Consider the following 25,000-nt stretch of genomic DNA (forward strand, 5'->3'; position numbering starts at 1 on the left):
GATAATGGAGGCAAGATGACATTGGGAATTGGATTCGATTGTATAGGATTTCATACGTTAAGTGGATGAGTCTATAGCTATACACCCGGTCGTCCTCCCAGTGTTAGGCCTTTCATAAATGGGATAACTGGTATGGATTTCTTTTGATCGAAAGGATGATGACTTTGTTATGCGTTCAACCAACTCCCTTTTACTTCTGTCCTAGAACTCATCAACTACTTCGGTATATCTAAATTTACCATCTATTAATCAACTTATATTTCATATGTGGTTGTTGTGGCCTGGTGGTAACGTCTCTGCCTGGTACAGTAATCGCCACACTAGGGTTCGAGTCCCGCTCAAGCTCGTTGGTTCCTTTAGTGTCTGTAACCTCATCATCCTTGTGATCTAAGGATGGAGGGTTTAGGGGAGCATATAGGTATACCTGTTGATTCATCAGTAGCCATTGCCTGGCCCTTCCTGTTCCTAGATTGGGTGGAGAGGGGGCTTGGGCGCTGATCTTATGGTTATATAGACAGTCTCTAGGGCATTGTCCTACTTGCTAGGGCAATATCACTGTCTCTTGCCTCTGCCATTCATGAGCTGTCTTTAAACTTTTAAACGCACGAATAACATCAGCTACTATAAGCTTTGAAAGAATTATGTAACTACAGTTTTCAAAATCAAAGTAAAACAAATCGGGTATTTACACATTGTATCAGGTAATGTATCAGGTATTAGTTTGTTGAGTGTAGTTGGAAAAGTGTATGGTAGAGTACTGATTAATAGGATTAAGGATAAAACAGAGAATGCAATCTTGGAAGTACAGGGTGGTTTTAGAAGAGGTAGGGGTTGTATGAATCAGATTTTTACAGTTAGGCAGATATGCGAGAAATATTTAGCAAAAGGCAAGGATGTGTATGTTGCGTTTATGGATCTGGAGAAAGCATATGATAGAGTTGATAGGGAAGCAATGTGGAATGTGATGAGGTTATATGGAGTTGGTGGAAGGTTGTTGCAAGCAGTGAAAAGTTTCTACAAAGGTAGTAAAGCATGTGTTAGAATAGGAAATGAAGTGAGTGATTGGTTTCCGGTGAGAGTGGGGCTGAGACAGGGATGGGTGATGTCGCCGTGGTTGTTTAACTTGTATGTTGATGGAGTGGTGAGAGAGGTGAATGCTCGAGTGCTTGGACGAGGATTAAAACTGGTAGGCGAGAATGACCATGAATGGGAGGTAAATCAGTTGTTGTTTGCGGATGATACTGTACTGGTAGCAGACACAGAAGAGAAGCTTGACCGACTAGTGACAGAATTTGGAAGGGTGTGTGAGAGAAGGAAGTTGAGAGTTAATGTGGGTAAGAGTAAGGTTATGAGATGTACGAGAAGGGAAGGTGGTGCAAGGTTGAATGTCATGTTGAATGGAGAGTTACTTGAGGAGGTGGATCAGTTTAAGTACTTGGGGTCTGTTGTTGCAGCAAATGGTGAAGTGGAAGCAGATGTACGTCAGAGAGTGAATGAAGGTTGCAAAGTGTTGGGGGCAGTTAAGGGAGTAGTAAAAAATAGAGGGTTGGGCATGAATGTAAAGAGAGTTCTATATGAGAAAGTGATTATACCAACTGTGATGTATGGATCGGAGTTGTGGGGAATAAAAGTGATGGAGAGACAGAAATTGAATGTGTTTGAGATGAAGTGTCTAACGAGTATGGCTGGTGTATCTGGAGTAGATAGGGTTAGGAACGAAGTGGTGAGGGAGAGAACGGGTGTAAGAAATGAGTTAGCGGCTAGAGTGGATATGAATGTATTGAGGTGGTTTGGCCATGTTGAGAGAATGGAAAATGGTTGTCTGCTAAAGAAGGTGATGAATGCAAGAGTTGATGGGAGAAGTACAAGAGGAAGGCCAAGGTTTGGGTGGATGGATGGTGTGAAGAAAGCTCTGGGTGATAGGAGGATAGATGTGAGAGAGGCAAGAGAGCGTGCTAGAAATAGGAATGAATGGCGAGCGATTGTGACGCAGTTCCGGTAGGCCCTGCTGCTTCCTCCGGTGCCTTAGATGACCGCGGAGGTAGCAGCAGTAGGGGATTCAGCATTATGAAGCTTCATCTGTGGTGGATAATGTGGGAGGTTGGGCTGTAGCACCCTAGCAGTACCAGCTGAACTCGGTTGAGTCCCTGGTTAGGCTGAAGGAACGTAGAGAGTAGAGGTCCCCTTTTTGTTTTGTTTCATTGTTGATGTCGGCTACCCCCCAAAATTGGGGGAAGTGCCTTTGGTATATGTATGTATGATCAGGTAATTTGTCGCTACCTGAAATCACCAAGGATTGTTAAGTTACGCCGTAATATTTGCTTTGGGTGACACTTGGCCTAAAGACACAATATATTTCATAATTTCACCCACAAAGTCCTGTCGCTGAAGTGCAACCCTAATCCGTAGCAAGCAGGAAGCTATGTAAATTGTTTCTAAAAAACCGCCATCAGGACATGAAAGCCACATACAGAACATACTGAAACCAAGTTTTATTTCTATAAATTTCCATTTTTGGCCCTGTTTTATTGCAAAATCTCATGTTTTTTTTTTTCTGCGTACTTTGAGTTTGATCTTGGCAGGGGACTCTTGAGTTACTCATGAGCTGCAATGCAATTATAGCGAATGCTAAAATTGGTTCCCTAATGGTAGCTAATGTCAAAAGCGACAGAGAGAGAGAGAGAGAGAGAGAGAGAGAGAGAGAGAGAGAGAGAGAGAGAGAGAGAGAGAGAGAGAGACTCTAGGATAGCAAAATAATTAAAAAAAAAACTGTCAAGTGCATTTCAAGTTAGCATAAATCACTACTCAACAAAAGCTACTTGATACCGTCCATCAGCTCAATAGTTTCTGGTAGTGTCAGGAACCTAACCATCATTGTGAGCTAGGTATACTACTAGGGCATCAGCAACCGTTGCCTGGTTCTCCCAGGTCTTAGTTTGTAAATTGGTCAGTCTCTAGGTCACTCTCACTGTCACTTGCCTCTGCCATTCAGGAGTTACCTTTAATGTTATAAATCATTCACTAGATTTCTTTATAACTTTTTATATCATACAATTTCTGAATACACAATAATATAAGAAAATAGCTTTAAAACGATAGCTTTAAAATACTGATACGACATACGGTATAAAAATTAAATACCATCCAAAATCAAACCATTGTTCTGTAATCTTGGTCTTCTACTGTCTTGGGGTAGATTTCTCTTGATTAAGGGTTCAATTCGGCACACTATTCTATCTTATTTCTCTTTCTCTTGTTTTGTTAAGTTTTTATAGTTTATATATGAAAAACTGTGTCAATATTGTTACTGTTCATAAATAATTTCATTCTAGTTCTTCACTGCTTCTCTTGTAGTTTATTTCCTTTCCCCCAACGAGCTATTTTTCCCTGTTGGAGCCCTTGGGCTTATAGCATCATCTTTTCCAACTAGGATTGTAGCTTAGCTATATATTATAATAATAATAATAATAATAATAATAATAATAATAATAATAATAATGAATAAGGATTTTAGAACAACGGCTAAAAGAATTCGGTCATTTAAATGTGTAAAGGCCGCACATGAATGGCAGAGGCAAGGGGCAGTGACACTGCGTTATCAAAGAGGACATTGCTTTAGAGACTGACCATATATACATATGATCAGCGCCCAAGATCCCTCTCCACCCAAGCTAGGACCATAAAGGGCCAGCCAATGGCTGCTGATGACTCCACAGATAGACCTACTGGCTCCCCCAAAACACCCCAACCTTAGCTCACAAGGATAGCGAGGTTGCAGTGATTAAAGGAACTAACGAGTTTGACCGGGATTCGAATCCCAGTCTGGCTTCACAATTCGAATCCCAGTCTGGCTTCACAATGAGGGACGTTACCACATAGGCCACCACAGCCCTTAAAGAGAAATCTCAATGACGGGAAATTTTTCTGACGGGAAATTTTCCTGTCAAAACCATATAATCAAGACCCACCTCTAAGTTCCAGCTGACTTTGCTTGATTATCAACGATCATATTATGAACTCCATGAGGTAATTTGATTCTAAATCATACTGGGTTCACTAATTGGCTTTGGCCTTAAATATGAGACTCATAACCCTGTACCATTTTTAATGTTTTCGTTTTGCGAACTTATGAGTAAGAAAAAAAAAGATATGAACATTATCGTTAGTTTTAGCTTACACCTCACCAGTAGTGTAATATAGTATATTGTTCATCTCGGTTCCTAAGTATATATATACTTGAAAATGAACAACTTAAACAATAATTTGAATATATCATTCGAATTTGAATTAAGATTTAATGGCACAGAAAAATAATGTTCACCTATAGTTTGATACTATATAAAAATTACTATGTAATTACGTTAATTATTGAGTAAATATACTAATTACTCAACTCTAGAGCTTAAACGGTAAATAAAAATGACAAATGTAACTAAAAAAACATGAAAATAACTACATTGACACCCAATGAAAGGGTTCATAACGTTATCAGAATAATGCATAATTCTGTAGCAGATTAATCTACTGTGTGCATGAACAATAATCAGAGCAGCAAATGAGTTTCAGCTTTCATTTGTATTTTTGTCTACATGTTGATGAAGATAATCTAACCGTCTATTTTATACGATTTTTTATTGGCAAACAAGACATTGGAATTAACTTCATTAATATACGCAATACCTCTGATATTTCAATATAAAAAAATCTTCAAATTCATATTTTGATTTAAAAAAGTTTATTATATACTTTTTTTTGGTCACTTTATTAATAAAAATCCAGTAAAATGTTGCATTTATCATTTCATTTGTCAGACAATGGTAAAATCCCAGATGCAACACCTCTCGTATGGTAAAAACTAGTTCACAAACGTGTCACTATTTTCTTTTTGCCTTTTGATTAAATGATCCAAACATTCATTTCCCGACCGCAAGGCTAATGTTGACATTCGAGTCATCATTCCACTGTTTAATCTTTGTTTCATGTTTGCTTAAGGTTAGGCTGGAATTCCCCCATCTTCATTTCCTTTTGTGTCGACAGTTGAAAGCTGAAATTGTCCCTTTTTCATTTCCCGCTTGCTTAAAGATTAAATCCGAAATCGGCTTTGTCTCTTCCGGAAAGCCAGCGTGATAGGGCCTGGCATACCCAGATTAATCAAATTAGTCCACTGTAATCTGATGAGGTTATTACAAAAGCTCTTTGTGCCAGGCGGATGGCAGCCATTCGTTGGCTTTATACGTCGTGACTTATATAACTAGTTTGGGGTCGTCCTGTCCTTGGCTTGATTTAAACTCGATTCGACTGATTGTTTTGTATTAAAAGGGCACCGCGCGTGTTTCAAACACGCTCGTACACTTTAACATTATTGTTTTTTTTTATCGCTTGCTCTCCACCCCCCCCCAAATAAAAACTGATTATAGAAACCTGTTTAGGATTGCTATCGCATGTTTTATAGTTTGAACTTCGTCTTTCTTGCTCTCAAGTGTCTGTATATAAGCTCGTTGTCTTGTTGAATATAACTCACTTGTAGTCATCTCGCCTATCTGTTAACACCTATCAACCACCTTGCACAAAAGAAACCGAATCTCTGCTTCTTTTGGAATTGTTTGTTGATTTAACGTCTTTTTTATCGAATCAATCAACTGTCATTTAATAATGAATACTACCACGCTGAGTGGTTTCGGATTTTTGGGGTTAATATTTGAATATTTCACTCGTATTCTTAATCAAATTCGTATGACAGAGTTTTAACTTTTTTTTTTTTATTATGTTTACTAATTCAACGCTTGTTATTCCATCTTGTTCAATTTTTGTAATATTAACGTTCCATTTCAATCGAATGTCTAAGAGTATTTATGTCTTCTACATATTTTAAAAAATTGGATTATATAATCTACTTCATATACTACAACAGAACTTGAAAGTCAAAGTGTTTGCTCCGTTTCACTGAATCAAGAGAGAGTTATTCTTAAAGAATTTGACTATTAAACAAAATAACTCAAGGAGGTGTCGCTGCAAATCACTTTTACGCGAACGTTTACGGATATCATTGTAAACTAGTGTACGCAATCCGTCAAAATTGATGACTACATATTTAAATAGATATGTAAAGACAGATATGAGCAGACAGCCGCTCTTATGACATTGTTGAATACATACCACTTTTGATCTTTTCAACCGGGAAAATTATCTATCTCCAGAACAATTAGTTACCATCATTCACAGGAACAATCTGAAAATTGTTTACACACTTGGAAAAGCAGCCTGGATGTTTTCCAGTTTAATCATCTGGCACGTGTCTTGGTGGTTGAAACTTTCCTCTCTTGCATGAGCCTGTTTGATTAAGTCTAGAGTTCATCAGTAGGACTAGGATCAACATCCTTTTGATATTTTTGTTCCAGTCTCTTGTCATCACTGATATTCTGTTCCTGAGTTCCTTGCAGACCAATTAAAAATGAAAAAACTTTAACTGCACTTTTGTACAAAGTAACTTTTCGTTCCAAATTCGAGTGAAGAGCATACTATTTCAGGAATAAATTAATGCATCCTAAAGTTATGTCTTGGAGAAATTTCCTCTCTATGTTACCTTAGTTTATGCGTGTGCACTTTGGAGAGCACTATTTGCTTTGTGAAAGTATTCAAGCAAATCTGTCCACAGATGAAGCATGTATACAAATTCACATTCTGCGATTTTCTGCATAAAATTCTGAGCAACTTGTCTAGTGTAACCCTTTTCCGTGTCATCATCATGGTTGTGAATGTTTTCATAATATGTGCATAAATTTCAGTAATGGCTGTCATAGCTCTGGAATGATCTTCCATCTTGTGTCAGGTAAGTATTGCAAAACATTTGACTACGCTATGATGGCAGGAAGTTTTTCCCATCGTCCTGTAGAGGCACAAAAAAACAATTAAGTTCATTGACCACCCTACACAAATTCACAGCATCAAAGCAAGAGTCAACTGCAGCTCTTTCAACCAGATTTATAGAATGTTCAGCATAGGGAATTTATTTTGCAAACTTACTCTTTTCTAGAAGTTTATGTTATATTCCATTGTAATTTCCCACCATATTAGGTGCACTGTTAAATGATTGACTCGTGCATTTCCTAAAATCAATCTCGAAGTTCTTCAAAGAAGTTCAGTATCAGTACATCCATTCCTTGAACAGTGTGATTCTTCGCTTAAATAAATGACAGAAATTGTTCACTGGTATTCCATCAAGGAGAGAAACATACCTAACAATTACAGTGCATTGTTCAACCTTTGATACATCAGATATTGAATCAACTCTTCACTATTTCTTCAAAAATGTACCTTTTTTTTTTTTTACTTTCAGCAGGGGAACTTCTTTACATCTACTCTTGAATAGGTATAATGGACGGCCAGATCCTTTTATTGGTTTGTGGCCACGTATGAAGGGATCAAATATGGCAATAAACTCGAGAAAACGGAGCAAGTTTTTATTGTTTGAGGAGCTAATAGTTTCACCATGACCTATACAAACCAATACACGTTCTATCACCAAACAAATCACTGCCATCAATCACTTAAGTTCATGACTCCAGTATTCATGTTGTTTTGATTTGCTTATCAACCTTTGCTATAAGTGTTTGGCCACGTTTTTTGTTAGGTAAGTCAACATAGGGTCCATATGACTTCTTGAATTTTCATAGATCTCAGTAATTCCAGGATGAGATCAGTTATCAAATCATGAATTAGCTAGAGCCGTAGTTAAAGATACATTTAGAGAATTTTGAGAAAAAAATTCACAAAAAAATAACTTTCTTTTGCTTGAGAATATACTAGCCACCAAATATTTTGGAATAATTACATAATATTCTATTTTTTTAGGCAACAGATAATCGCGTTATATTTCTTAGAAGGAAATTACCAGTTAACAATGTCAGCTAGAAAAGATAAGGAGGGTGGATCACATGTCCTGGAGCTACTAACATGATTAATTTCAGCTTTGTTATGTTATCTATGGTTTCATTATTGTACTTATTTTAGATAAAGCTCAGTTGATTTATTTAATGTGTCTATGCTGAAAGAGATGGGATCAATGTAAAGAGAGTAGAATCACCTGCACAAAGAACAATCGTGTTTTCAAGAATCAAGTATACTTTATGTAAATGTTTGTAGTGGGCCAAATACACCCCCTTTGGAACCACAAAAAAATAACTTATTCTTTCCTGTAGTCACAACAACAACTATCTATGGAAATTCCTATCAATCTATTAATTAAAGAGAAAATCATCATCTGAAGTCTCATACCTGCTTACTGTTGTCCCTTGAAGTAATAGTTAATTGTACTTGGACAGAAATGGGAAAGGAATGAGGGTAGGACAACGAATCTGTCCAGGCTCTGCAGATCAAGATCAGGAATCAATGTTGGATGCTGACTGAGATCAGTGACTGTTTAAGAAACTTCATCAAATACGTACCAGGTTCACCATACAGATTTATTCTTATTCCCAGGGGAGGCAGATAACCAATGAATGCGCAAAAGTATGGGATCCCTCTAGTTTTTTCAAGCCCTATAGCAGAAACTACCACATGAACTGGAATTCATCGAATCTTGGCTTTTTGGCCAAAGGCAATCTACATTTACTCCAGACCTATTTGCTGTAAGGATGGAAGCACAGATATTGCTATAACTAGAAAATCAGTGTCATTGGCCTTAATAATAATAAGACTCTCCCATAGGTCGTTGCATCCCTGACATGTACAAATATTTGAGTGTCAGCTTCCTCATGACAACATAGGGATACTTCACCCAGAGACCTCAATGTGTTGCTAAGGGCATCCTCTCTTTTTGTGACGAATGTGCTTCTCATCTCTGCTTCACACATCTTCACAAGGAAGTAAAACCCCTGTTTTATTTTTTGCATAAAAAAGGAAGCTTTGCCAATCAATTATCTGTTACCTTACTTGTTCCTGTCACTCATCTTCTGCTTCCTTCTCCCATTGACTTCTCGTATACAGCAAAGACTGGCGCTATAATATTCTCCCTCTCTGGCACGTCCAGTCCATTCAGGTGCGGCTACCTAATGATTTAAGTTTAGGCAGCAATTGAAATATTGGTAGGTTGTTGCTGTATCTGCCAACAAACATTTCCTGCTTAGTTGACACTGAACCTTATGCTGAGTTTCACAGCAGAGATGTTACCAATGTGCCTTGGTAGTGCCCCACAATAATTTTTTCAAGAAATGCATCAACTGCATTCACTTGAAACTTTTGAGTCAGACGTACTCCGTCACACAGAGAGACCTTTTGTGTGCTACCCTCACCAAATTTAGACCTCGAGCCAATCCGGTTTACAACAGATATGCAATGAGAAAATTAAGAGAGAAAAATATTGGTCGGCGTACTTTACAAAAAGTAAGATCTTGAAACATATATATCAGTTTGCTTTATAAAGAATAAATTCTTGGATAAAATGTACCTGTGTGCTTTACAAACATTAAAATCAACCTCAAATTAGATGTTTGTATTATCATTAGCATGACATTTTTTTTTTTTTTTTTTCGCCCACTACGAATAAGCATACACGGAGGGAGTTCATGTTTACATTATGTCAACAATCCAGTATAGTAACTATTTCCTATAATCTCTAGCATCTAACAGTTTTTTCCTTGCAGCTTACATAATTTTTGTTGTATCAACGTGCTCTATATAAAAGGAAAACAGCATTATACAGTTGCATAATACAATAAAACCTGTTTAAGAGGAAACTTTACTATTAAGGCGATACGATAATGGCTGTATGTCAATGATTCATAAAAAATACGTAAACGTACAGGATCAAGTTAAAATTCGAATCAACCACTTAGTTAAATGGCTCCATATTACGCCGATGAAAGTGGTCGATTTATAAAAGAAAATTTACGTCCTACTAATCTGAGTGAGAACTTTTTTATTGCATTTTTCATTATCCAATTATGGACAGCATTAGTCTTTGGAAGTTGAGCAATTAGAAAAAAAAAAGAAATGAAACCATTATGATTAAGGAAGGAAACCTCACCTCTTTTATTACTATCTAAAAGTATTACAGCAAATGTGTGTGCATATATATATATATATATATATATATATATATATATATATACACCTATCGTATTCAGCTATTCTAAAGCAATAAAACTGTCCCATATCCGAAAGCTATATTTTTCATTTCAAGAATTTTTCAATTTTAACATTTTCGACCGAAAACTTTTAGAAAATCCGAACATGAAATGAAATCGAGGACTCCTCTGACCCCATGATACACTTTGACCTCGTTCCGAGTGAGGTCATATGCTGGTTTGCGACGAGCATTCCTCCATACCGAACGTAAACAGCGTCAAATTTTTATTTCGCAAAATGAATATAAAATCTAATTTACTTGACATCCTATCAGTTTCACCAACACACTAACGCACGCTAAATAATCCGAAAGACAGGATCCGACATAACGAGATTAATTAAATTAGCTCTCCATAATCTCTGATGAGGTTATTACTATGCTCTCTCTCACTCTCTCTCTCTCTCTCTCTCTCTCTCTCTCTCTCTCTCTCTCTCTCTCTCTCTCTGGGTCATGATTAGAAATGACTATTTTCGGTCTGATTGAAATTCTTAGGATATCCTTTTCCGTCCCTTATATAATAATCGCTTTAATTAAGGTCTAAATCTAATTTTGGGAATAATTTTCCTGCTCAAATATTTCTCGACTCTTACAGTCTTCTACCTTTTAAGGAGATATATTTTTTTTTATTATTACTTGGGTTTCAATAGTAATCAGGTCTGACTTAATTTACCAATAAGGTTTCAGTCGAATTTTGAGAACCGCTACCTACAGGTTTTGAGCTGATGAGAGAGAGAGAGAGAGAGAGAGAGAGAGAGAGAGAGAGAGAGAGAGAGAGAGAGAGAGAGAGAGAGAGGTTATAAAACAAGAAAGAAAAAATATGGGACCGTGAAAGGTTAGAGTGAGCCAAACGAACAGCAAATATGAAAAGCATATATATGTGTGTATATATATATATATATATATATATATATATATATATATATATAAATTTCTACCTCATACTTGGGATTGAACGCTAGCCCCTTCTAATGAAAGGCCAGGTCGAAACCAACCATGCCACGAGAGGCCATTAAAAGAAATCGGAACCTGACGCTACCTAGCTGTCCGAGGATTTACCTGGCGAGACATCAGTCTCTTACCAGCGAGTTTTACCCGATTTCCCGGCCCACCACGTGACACAATTGGTAATAATTCATTCAAATTACCCCTAATGAGTCAATATGGATAAATATCAACACAACATCGTGTTCAAATAGAAATAAATTTCTACCTCATACTTGGGATCGAACGCTAGCCCCTTCTAATGAAAGGCCAGGTCGAAACCAACCATGCCACCAGAGGCCATTAAAAGAAATCGGAACCTGACGCTACCTAGCTGTCCGAGGATTTACCTGGCGAGACATCAGTCTCTTACCAGCGAGTTTTACCCGATTTCCCGGCCCACCACGTGACACAATTGGTAGTAATTCATTCAAATTACCCCTAATGAGTCAATATGGATAAATATCAACACAACATCGTGTTCAAATAGAAATAAATTTCTACCTCATTCTTGGGATCGAACGCTAGCCCCTTTTAATGGCCTCTCGTGGCATGGTTGGTTTCGACCTGGACTTTCATTAGAAGGGGCTAGCGTTCGATCCCAAGTATGAGGTAGAAATTTATTTCTATTTGAACACGATGTTGTGTTGATATTTATCCATATATATATATATATATATATGTATATATATATATACTATATATATACTGTATATATAATCCTCTTCTTATTTTGAAGCTTAAACTTCTCGTGTAGTTTATTTCCTTTCCTCACTGAGCTAATTTCCCACTTGGAGCCCTTGGGCTTATTGCATCCTGCTTTCCAAAATAGGGTTGTAGCTTAGCAAGTAATAATAATATATATATATATATATATATATATATATATGTATCTATATATATATATATATATATATATATATATATATACTATATATATATAAATGTATGTATGTATGTTTGTATGTATGTATATGTGTGTGTACCTCCACAGGAAACAAAGAGAATGAAAGACCAGGTACAAAGTGCTTTCGTATGTTACGTGCATTTCGTGATACAAAGAAGTACTCGCGTGAACGATGCGCGAACTAGAGTGAACTGGTCGTGAACAGTGCGGGAAAAACACCAGTGCGCGTGGCACGCACTGGCGCGCATCAATGCGCGCAAGTGTCAGACAGGCTTTACACTTTACCATTATTGTTTTTTTTATCGCTTGCTCTCACCCCCCCCAAAAAAAAAACTGATTATAGAAACCTGTTTAGGATTGCTATCGCATGTTTTATACAGTTTGAACTTCGTCTTTCTTGCTCTCAACTGTCTGTATATAAGCTCGTTGTCTTGTTGAATATAACTCGCTTGTAGTCATCTCGCCTAACTTGTTAACACCTATCAACCACCTTGCACAAAAGAAACCGAATCTCTGCTTCTTTTGGAATTGTTTGTTGATTTAACGTCTTTTTTATCGAATCAATCAACTGTCATTTAATAATGAATACTACCACGCTGAGTGGTTTCGGATTTTTGGGGTTAATATTTGAATATTTCACTCGTATTCTTAATCAAATTCGTATGACAGAGTTTTAACTTTTTTTTTTTTTTATTATGTTTACTAATTCAACGCTTGTTATTCCATCTTGTTCAATTTTTGTAATATTAACGTTCCATTTCAATCGAATGTCTAAGAGTATTTATGTCTTCTACATATTTTAAAAAATTGGATTATATAATCTACTTCATATACTACAACAGAACTTGAAAGTCAAAGTGTTTGCTCCGTTTCACTGAATCAAGAGAGAGTTATTCTTAAAGAATTTGACTATTGAACAAAATAACTCAAGGAGGTGTCGCTGCAAATCACTTTTACGCGAACGTTTACGGATATCATTGTAAACTAGTGTACGCAATCCGTCAAAAATGATGACTAAATATTTAGATCGATATGTAGAGAGAGATATGAGCAGACAGCCGCTCCTATGACATTGTTGAATACATATCACTTTTGATCTTTTCAACCGGGAAAATTATCTATCTCCAGAACAATTAGTTACCATCATTCACAGGAACAATCTGAAAATTGTTTACACACTTGGAAAAGCAGCCTGGATGTTTTCCAGTTTAATCATCTGGCACGTGTCTTGGTGGTTGAAACTTTCCTCTCTTGCATGAGCCTGTTTGATTAAGTCTAGAGTTCATCAGTAGGACTAGGATCAACATCCTTTTGATATTTTGGTTCCAGTCTCTTGTCATCACTGATATTCTGTTCCTGAGTTCCTTGCAGACCAATTAAAAATGAAAAAACTTTAACTGCACTTTTGTACAAAGTAACTTTTCGTTCCAAATTCGAGTGAAGAGCATACTATTTCAGGAATAAATTAATGCATCCTAAAGTTATGTCTTGGAGAAATTTCCTCACTATGTTACCTTAGTTTATGCGTGTGCACTTTGGAGAGCACTATTTGCTTTGTGAAAGTATTCAAGCAAATCTGTCCACAGATGAAGCATGTATACAAATTCACATTCTGCGATTTTCTGCATAAAATTCTGAGCAACTTGTCTAGTGTAACCCTTTTCCGTGTCATCATCATGGTTGTGAATGTTTTCATAATATGTGCATAAATTTCAGTAATGGCTGTCATAGCTCTGGAATGATCTTCCATCTTGTGTCAGGTAAGTATTGCAAAACATTTGACTACGCTATGATGGCAGGAAGTTTTTCCCATCGTCCTGTAGAGGCACAAAAAAACAATTAAGTTCATTGACCACCCTACACAAATTCACAGCATCAAAGCAAGAGTCAACTGCAGCTCTTTCAACCAGATTTATAGAATGTTCAGCATAGGGAATTTATTTTGCAAACTTACTCTTTTCTAGAAGTTTATGTTATATTCCATTGTAATTTCCCACCATATTAGGTGCACTGTTAAATGATTGACTCGTGCATTTCCTAAAATCAATCTCGAAGTTCTTCAAAGAAGTTCAGTATCAGTACATCCATTCCTTGAACAGTGTGATTCTTCGCTTAAATAAATGACAGAAATTGTTCACTGGTATTCCATCAAGGAGAGAAACATACCTAACAATTACAGTGCATTGTTCAACCTTTGATACATCAGATATTGAATCAACTCTTCACTATTTCTTCAAAAATGTACCTTTTTTTTTTTTTACTTTCAGCAGGGGAACTTCTTTACATCTACTCTTGAATAGGTATAATGGACGGCCAGATCCTTTTATTGGTTTGTGGCCACGTATGAAGGGATCAAATATGGCAATAAACTCGAGAAAACGGAGCAAGTTTTTATTGTTTGAGGAGCTAATAGTTTCACCATGACCTATACAAACCAATACACGTTCTATCACCAAACAAATCACTGCCATCAATCACTTAAGTTCATGACTCCAGTATTCATGTTGTTTTGATTTGCTTATCAACCTTTGCTATAAGTGTTTGGCCACGTTTTTTGTTAGGTAAGTCAACATAGGGTCCATATGACTTCTTGAATTTTCATAGATCTCAGTAATTCCAGGATGAGATCAGTTATCAAATCATGAATTAGCTAGAGCCGTAGTTAAAGATACATTTAGAGAATTTTGAGAAAAAAATTCACAAAAAAATAACTTTCTTTTGCTTGAGAATATACTAGCCACCAAATATTTTGGAATAATTACATAATATTCTATTTTTTTAGGCAACAGATAATCGCGTTATATTTCTTAGAAGGAAATTACCAGTTAACAATGTCAGCTAGAAAAGATAAGGAGGGTGGATCACATGTCCTGGAGCTACTAACATGATTAATTTCAGCTTTGTTATGTTATCTATGGTTTCATTATTGTACTTATTTTAGATAAAGCTCAGTTGATTTATTTAATGTGTCTATGCTGAAAGAGATGGGATCAATGTAAAGAGAGTAGAATCACCTGCACAAAGAACAATCGTGTTTTCAAGAATCAAGTATACTTTATGTAAATGTTTGTAGTGGGCCAAATACACCCCCTTTGGAACCACAAAAAAATAACTTATTCTTTCCTGTAGTCACAACAACAACTATCTATGGAAATTCCTATCAATCTATTAATTAAAGAGAAAATCATCATCTGAAGTCTCATACCTGCTTACTGTTGTCCCTTGAAGTAATAGTTAATTGTACTTGGACAGAAATGGGAAAGGAATGAGGGTAGGACAACGAATCTGTCCAGGCTCTGCAGATCAAGATCAGGAATCAATGTTGGATGCTGACTGAGATCAGTGACTGTTTAAGAAACTTCATCAAATACGTACCAGGTTCACCATACAGATTTATTCTTATTCCCAGGGGAGGCAGATAACCAATGAATGCGCAAAAGTATGGGATCCCTCTAGTTTTTTCAAGCCCTATAGCAGAAACTACCACATGAACTGGAATTCATCGAATCTTGGCTTTTTGGCCAAAGGCAATCTACATTTACTCCAGACCTATTTGCTGTAAGGATGGAAGCACAGATATTGCTATAACTAGAAAATCAGTGTCATTGGCCTTAATAATAATAAGACTCTCCCATAGGTCGTTGCATCCCTGACATGTACAAATATTTGAGTGTCAGCTTCCTCATGACAACATAGGGATACTTCACCCAGAGACCTCAATGTGTTGCTAAGGGCATCCTCTCTTTTTGTGACGAATGTGCTTCTCATCTCTGCTTCACACATCTTCACAAGGAAGTAAAACCCCTGTTTTATTTTTTGCATAAAAAAGGAAGCTTTGCCAATCAATTATCTGTTACCTTACTTGTTCCTGTCACTCATCTTCTGCTTCCTTCTCCCATTGACTTCTCGTATACAGCAAAGACTGGCGCTATAATATTCTCCCTCTCTGGCACGTCCAGTCCATTCAGGTGCGGCTACCTAATGATTTAAGTTTAGGCAGCAATTGAAATATTGGTAGGTTGTTGCTGTATCTGCCAACAAACATTTCCTGCTTAGTTGACACTGAACCTTATGCTGAGTTTCACAGCAGAGATGTTACCAATGTGCCTTGGTAGTGCCCCACAATAATTTTTTCAAGAAATGCATCAACTGCATTCACTTGAAACTTTTGAGTCAGACGTACTCCGTCACACAGAGAGACCTTTTGTGTGCTACCCTCACCAAATTTAGACCTCGAGCCAATCCGGTTTACAACAGATATGCAATGAGAAAATTAAGAGAGAAAAATATTGGTCGGCGTACTTTACAAAAAGTAAGATCTTGAAACATATATATCAGTTTGCTTTATAAAGAATAAATTCTTGGATAAAATGTACCTGTGTGCTTTACAAACATTAAAATCAACCTCAAATTAGATGTTTGTATTATCATTAGCATGACATTTTTTTTTTTTTTTTTTCGCCCACTACGAATAAGCATACACGGAGGGAGTTCATGTTTACATTATGTCAACAATCCAGTATAGTAACTATTTCCTATAATCTCTAGCATCTAACAGTTTTTTCCTTGCAGCTTACATAATTTTTGTTGTATCAACGTGCTCTATATAAAAGGAAAACAGCATTATACAGTTGCATAATACAATAAAACCTGTTTAAGAGGAAACTTTACTATTAAGGCGATACGATAATGGCTGTATGTCAATGATTCATAAAAAATACGTAAACGTACAGGATCAAGTTAAAATTCGAATCAACCACTTAGTTAAATGGCTCCATATTACGCCGATGAAAGTGGTCGATTTATAAAAGAAAATTTACGTCCTACTAATCTGAGTGAGAACTTTTTTATTGCATTTTTCATTATCCAATTATGGACAGCATTAGTCTTTGGAAGTTGAGCAATTAGAAAAAAAAAAGAAATGAAACCATTATGATTAAGGAAGGAAACCTCACCTCTTTTATTACTATCTAAAAGTATTACAGCAAATGTGTGTGCATATATATATATATATATATATATATATATATATATATATATATATATATATATATATATATACACCTATCGTATTCAGCTATTCTAAAGCAATAAAACTGTCCCATATCCGAAAGCTATATTTTTCATTTCAAGAATTTTTCAATTTTAACATTTTCGACCGAAAACTTTTAGAAAATCCGAACATGAAATGAAATCGAGGACTCCTCTGACCCCATGATACACTTTGACCTCGTTCCGAGTGAGGTCATATGCTGGTTTGCGACGAGCATTCCTCCATACCGAACGTAAACAGCGTCAAATTTTTATTTCGCAAAATGAATATAAAATCTAATTTACTTGACATCCTATCAGTTTCACCAACACACTAACGCACGCTAAATAATCCGAAAGACAGGATCCGACATAACGAGATTAATTAAATTAGCTCTCCATAATCTCTGATGAGGTTATTACTATGCTCTCTCTCTCTCTCTCTCTCTCTCTCTCTCTCTCTCTCTCTCTCTCTCTCTCTCTCTCTCTCTCTCTCTCTCTCTGGGTCATGATTAGAAATGACTATTTTCGGTCTGATTGAAATTCTTAGGATATCCTTTTCCGTCCCTTATATAATAATCGCTTTAATTAAGGTCTAAATCTAATTTTGGGAATAATTTTCCTGCTCAAATATTTCTCGACTCTTACAGTCTTCTACCTTTTAAGGAGATATATTTTTTTTATTATTACTTGGGTTTCAATAGTAATCAGGTCTGACTTAATTTACCAATAAGGTTTCAGTCGAATTTTGAGAACCGCTACCTACAGGTTTTGAGCTGATGAGAGAGAGAGAGAGAGAGAGAGAGAGAGAGAGAGAGAGAGAGAGAGAGAGAGAGAGAGAGAGAGAGAGAGAGAGTTATAAAACAAGAAAGAAAAAATATGGGACCGTGAAAGGTTAGAGTGAGCCAAACGAACAGCAAATATGAAAAGCATATATATGTGTGTATATATATATATATATATATATATATATATATATATATATATATATAAATTTCTACCTCATACTTGGGATTGAACGCTAGCCCCTTCTAATGAAAGGCCAGGTCGAAACCAACCATGCCACGAGAGGCCATTAAAAGAAATCGGAACCTGACGCTACCTAGCTGTCCGAGGATTTACCTGGCGAGACATCAGTCTCTTACCAGCGAGTTTTACCCGATTTCCCGGCCCACCACGTGACACAATTGGTAATAATTCATTCAAATTACCCCTAATGAGTCAATATGGATAAATATCAACACAACATCGTGTTCAAATAGAAATAAATTTCTACCTCATACTTGGGATCGAACGCTAGCCCCTTCTAATGAAAGGCCAGGTCGAAACCAACCATGCCACGAGAGGCCATTAAAAGAAATCGGAACCTGACGCTACCTAGCTGTCCGAGGATTTACCTGGCGAGACATCAGTCTCTTACCAGCGAGTTTTACCCGATTTCCCGGCCCACCACGTGACACAATTGGTAGTAATTCATTCAAATTACCCCTAATGAGTCAATATGGATAAATATCAACACAACATCGTGTTCAAATAGAAATAAATTTCTACCTCATTCTTGGGATCGAACGCTAGCCCCTTTTAATGGCCTCTCGTGGCATGGTTGGTTTCGACCTGGACTTTCATTAGAAGGGGCTAGCGTTCGATCCCAAGTATGAGGTAGAAATTTATTTCTATTTGAACACGATGTTGTGTTGATATTTATCCATATATATATATATATATATATATGTATATATATATATACTATATATATACTGTATATATAATCCTCTTCTTATTTTGAAGCTTAAACTTCTCGTGTAGTTTATTTCCTTTCCTCACTGAGCTAATTTCCCACTTGGAGCCCTTGGGCTTATTGCATCCTGCTTTCCAAAATAGGGTTGTAGCTTAGCAAGTAATAATAATATATATATATATATATATATATATATATATATATGTATCTATATATATATATATATATATATATACTATATATATATAAATGTATGTATGTATGTTTGTATGTATGTATATGTGTGTGTACCTCCACAGGAAACAAAGAGAATGAAAGACCAGGTACAAAGTGCTTTCGTATGTTACGTGCATTTCGTGATACAAAGAAGTACTCGCGTGAACGATGCGCGAACTGGAGTGAACTGGTCGTGAACAGTGCGGGAAAAACACCAGTGCGCGTGGCACGCACTGGCGCGCATCAATGCGCGCAAGTGTCAGACAGGCTTTACACTTTACCATTATTGTTTTTTTTTATCGCTTGCTCTCCCCCCCCCCCAAAAAAAAAACTGATTATAGAAACCTGTTTAGGATTGCTATCGCATGTTTTATACAGTTTGAACTTCGTCTTTCTTGCTCTCAACTGTCTGTATATAAGCTCGTTGTCTTGTTGAATATAACTCGCTTGTAGTCATCTCGCCTAACTTGTTAACACCTATCAACCACCTCGCACAAAAGAAACCGAATCTCTGCTTCTTTTGGAATTGTTTGTTGATTTAACGTCTTTTTTATCGAATCAATCAACTGTCATTTAATAATGAATACTACCACGCTGAGTGGTTTCGGATTTTTGGGGTTAATATTTGAATATTTCACTCGTATTCTTAATCAAATTCGTATGACAGAGTTTTAACTTTTTTTTTTTTTATTATGTTTACTAATTCAACGCTTGTTATTCCATCTTGTTCAATTTTTGTAATATTAACGTTCCATTTCAATCGAATGTCTAAGAGTATTTATGTCTTCTACATATTTTAAAAAATTGGATTATATAATCTACTTCATATACTACAACAGAACTTGAAAGTCAAAGTGTTTGCTCCGTTTCACTGAATCAAGAGAGAGTTATTCTTAAAGAATTTGACTATTAAACAAAATAACTCAAGGAGGTGTCGCTGCAAATCACTTTTACGCGAACGTTTACGGATATCATTGTAAACTAGTGTACGCAATCCGTCAAAAATGATGACTAAATATTTAGATCGATATGTAGAGAGAGATATGAGCAGACAGCCGCTCCTATGACATTGTTGAATACATATCACTTTTGATCTTTTCAACCGGGAAAATTATCTATCTCCAGAACAATTAGTTATCATCATTCACAGGAACAATCTGAAAATTGTTTACACACTTGGAAAAGCAGCCTGGATGTTTTCCAGTTTAATTATCTGGCACGTGACTTGGTGGTTGAAACTTTCCTCTCTTACATGAGCCTGTTTGATTAAGTCTAGAGTTCATCAGTAGGACTAGGATCAACATCCTTTTGATATTTTTGTTCCAGTCTCTTGTCATCACTGATATTCTGTTCCTGAGTTCCTTGCAGACCAATTAAAAATGAAAAACTTTAACTGCACTTTTGTACAAAGTAACTCTTCGTTCCAAATTCGAGTGAAGAGCTTACTATTTCAGGAATAAATTAATGCATCCTAAAGTTATGTCTTGGAGAAATTTCCTCACTATGTTGCCTTAGTTTATGCATGTGCACTTTGGAGAGCACTACTTGCTTTGTGAAAGTATTCAAGCAAATCTGTACACAGATGAAGCATGCATACAAATTCACATTCTGTGATTTTCTGCATAAAATTCTGAGATACTTGTCTAGTGTAACCCTTTTCCGTGTCATCATCATGGATGTGACTTTTCATAATATGAGCATAAATTTCATTAATGGCTGTCATAGCTCTGGAATGACCTTCCATCTTGTGTCAGGTAAGTATTGCATAACATTTGACTATGATGGCAGGAAGTATTTCTCATCGTCCTGTAGAGGCACAAAAAACAATTAAGTTCATTGACCACCCTAAACAAATTCACAGCATTAAAGCAAGAGTCAAATGCAGCTCTTTCAACCAGATTTATAGAATGTTAAGCATAGGGAATTTATTTGCAAACTTACTCTTTTCTAGAAGTTTATGTTATATTCCATTGTAATTTCCCACCATATCAGCTGCACTGTTAAATGATTGACTCGTGCATTTCCTAAGATCAATCTAGATGTTCTTCAAAGAAGTTCAGTCTCAGTATATCTATTCCTTGAACAGTGTGATTCTTCGCTTAAATAAATGACAGAATTTGTTCAACTGGTATTCCATGAAGGAGAGAAACATATCTAACAATTACAGTGCATTGTTCAACCTTTGATACATCAGATATTGAATCAACTCTTCAATATTTCTTCAAAAAAAAAATTCTTTTTTTTACTTTTAGCAGGGGGACTTCTTTACATATAATCTTGAATAGGTATAATGAACGGCCAGATCCTTTTATTGGTTTCTGTGGCTACGTATGAAGGGATCAAATATGGCAATAAAATCGAGAAAACGGAGAAAGTTTTTATTGTTTGAGGAGCCAATAGTTTCACCATGACCTATACAAATCAATCCACGTTCTATCACCAAACAAATCACTGCCATCAATCACTGAAGTACATGACTCCAGTATTCATGTTTTGATTTGCTTATCAACCTTTGCTATAAGTGTTTGGCCACGTTTTTTGTTAGGTAGGTCAACATTGGGTCCATATGACTTCTTGAATTTTCATAGATCTCAGTAATTCCAGGATGAGATCAGTTATCAAATCATGTATTAGCTAGAGCCGTAGGTCAAGATACATTTAGAGAATTTTGAGAAAAAAATTCACAAAACAGTAACTTTCTTTTGCTTGAGAATATACTAGCCACCAAATATTTTGGAATAATTATATAATATCCTATTTTTTTAGGCAACAGATAATTGCGTTATGTTTCTTAGAAGGAAATTAGCAGTTAACAATGTCAGCTAAAAAAGATAAGGAGGGTGGATCACATGTCCTGGAGCTACTAACATGATTAATTTCAGTTTCGTTACGTTATCTATGGTTTCATTATTGTCCTTATTTTAGATAAAGCTCAGTTGATTTATTTAATATGTCTATGCTGAAAGAGATGGGATCAATGTAAAGAGAGTAGAATCACCTGCACAAAGAACAATCGTGTTTTCAAGAATCGAGTATACTTTATGTAAATGTTCTAGTGGGCCAAATACACCCCCCTTAAGACCCACAAAAAATAATTTATTTTTTCCTGTAGTCACAACAACAACTATCTATGGCAATTCCTATCAATCTATTAATCAAAGAGAAAATTATCATCTGAAGTCTCATACTTGCTTACTGTTGCCCCTTGAAGTAATAGTTAATTGTACTTGGACAGAAATGGGAAAGGACTGAGGGTAAAATAAAATTCTACAAAGTCAGTATAACTTTGAGCTTGAAATAAGCCGCAAAAACATATACTATAGTAATGTCTCTAATGCATTACGTGAGAGACATTCACAGCAGAAGTCCAAAGAGGTAAAGACCATGACTAAACAGTAACTCTAACCTACAAGTGATAACAGCAATCTTTGAGAGGGATCGAGGAATCGTGCAAATGATGATACAAGCATAAAATTTGAAACACTTGTTCTCAAGTGATACTAATTCCATCTGTCCGATTGGCCGATTGGAATTCCACGATGGCAGTAATTTTTCAAGAAGGCCGCCAAATTAGTCACCCGAAGTTGATGTTTTGGTTAGAAGTATTTGTAGTTGTCCGATTTGGATGGCCTAGATATGAATACCTATGTTTTCAAGCTTAGTTATTTAGATTTTAATGTATATAAGGCAAATTGGCAAATTTTTCAAGATTTTAATGTTTATAAAGCAAAGTGACATGTTTTCAAGAATTTACTGTTTTTCAAGATGGCCACCAGATTGTCCGTTTTTCATTTCATAAGCTTTGCATCACAAGGTTCAAACCCTGCTACTGGTCCTCCAGTTGCGACAGCTTCACATATGCAGCAGCAGAGTGATTTTCAGGGGAGTGCTGATTGTAAGCACTTGTATCTTCCTTTACAGCCTTTCTTACAAGAACAACTCGCTGCTATAAGGGGTTAGTGTTGTCCACCACATCTGCCATTTCTTTCCTTTCTGTATCCAGCCCCATTCAGCAGGACTGCTAGTGTCTGGAGCAGAAATATTTGCCTAGCCCCTGATGATCCCAACCTGATAAGCTACAGACTTAGCTTATTTTCTGAGGTTTGCTGTGTTGGTGAAATTGACTTATATGGCTTTTGCTTCCAGGCAATGAGATTTAGTCTTGTCCATCCACAATAGCATCAGCACTTGATATCTTCATGAGGACAACGAATCTGTCCAGCCCCTGCAGATCAAGATTAGTAATCAATGTTGGATGCTGGCTGAGATCAGTGACTGTTTGAGAAACTTCATCAAATACGTTTGAAGTTCACCATACAGATTGATTCTTATTCCCACGGGAGGCAGATAACCAATGAATGCACGAAAGTATGGGATCCCTCTAGCTTTTACAAGCTCTGTAGCAGAAACTACCTCATGAACTGAAATTCATCGAATCTTGGCTTTTTTGCCAAAGGCAATCCACATTTACTCCAGACTTATTTCTTGCAAGGATTGGAGCACAGATATTGCTATAACTAGCAAATCAGTGTCATTGGCCTTAATAATAATAAGACTTTCTCCCATATTATTATTATTATTATTAATTGCTAAGCTACAACCCTATATGGAAAAGCAGAATGCTATAAGCCCAGGGGCTCCAACAGGGAAAATAGCCCAGTGAGGAAAGGAAACAAGTAAAAATAAATATTTTAGAAAAACATTAAAATAGATATCTCCTATATAAACTATAAAAACTTTAACAAAACAAGAGGAAGAGAAATTAGATAGAACAGTGTGCCCGAGAACACCCTTAAGCAAGAGAACTCTAAACAAAGATAGTGAAAGACCATGGTACAGAGGCTATGGCACTACCCAAGACCAGAGAGCAATAGTTTGATTTTGGAGTGTCCTTCTCCTAGAAGAGCTTCTTACAATAGCTAAAGAGTCTCTTCTATCCCTGGCATGTACAAATATTTGAGTGCAAGCTTCCTCATGACAACATAGGGACACTTCATCCAGAGACTTCAATGTGTTGCTAATGGCATCCTCTCTTTTTGTGACGACTGTGCTTCTCATCTATGCTACACACATCTTCACAAGGAAGTTAAACCACTCAGTTTTATTTTTTGCATAAAAAAGGAAGCTTTGCCAATTATCTGTTACCTTACTTGTTCCTGTCACTCATCTTCTGCTTCCTTCTCCCATTGACTTCTCGTATACAGCAAAGACTGGCGCTATAATATTCTCCCTCTCTGGCACGTCCAATCCATTCAGGTGCGGCTACCTAATGATTTAAGTTTAGTTTAGGCAGCAATTGAAATATTAGTAGGCTGTTGCTGTATCTGCCAACATACATTTCCTGCTTAGTTGACACTGAACCTTATGCTGAGTTTCACAGCAGAGATGTTACCAATGTGCCTTGGTAGTGCCTCACAATCATTCTTTCAAGAAATGCATCAACTGTATTCATTTGAAACTTTTGAGTCAGACGTACTCCGTCACACAGAGAGACCTTTTGTGTGCTACCCTCACCAAATTTAGACCTCGAGCCAATCCGGTTTACCACAGATATGCAATGAGAAAATTAAGAGAGAAAAATATTGGTCGGCGTACTTTACAAAAAGTAAGATCTTGAAACATATATATCAGTTTGCTTTATAAAGAATAAATTCTTGGATAAAATGTACATGTGTGCTTTACAAACATTAAAATCAACCTTAAATTAGATGTTTGTATTATTATTTGCATGACATTTTTTTTTTTGTGATCTCGTACACTACGAATAAGCATACACGGAGGGAGTTCATGTTTACATTATGTCAACAATCAAGTATAGTAAATATTTCCTATAATCTCTAGCATCTAACAGTTTTTTCCTCGCAGCTTACATAATTTTTCTTGCATCAACGTGCTCTATATAAAAGGAAAACAGCATTATACAGTTGCATAATACAACAAAACCTGTTTAAGAGGAAACTTTACTATTGAGGAGATACGATAATGGCTTTATGTCAATGAT

This window comes from Palaemon carinicauda, chromosome 33 (genome assembly GCF_036898095.1).
Source record: "Palaemon carinicauda isolate YSFRI2023 chromosome 33, ASM3689809v2, whole genome shotgun sequence".
Lineage (NCBI taxonomy): Eukaryota > Metazoa > Arthropoda > Malacostraca > Decapoda > Palaemonidae > Palaemon > Palaemon carinicauda.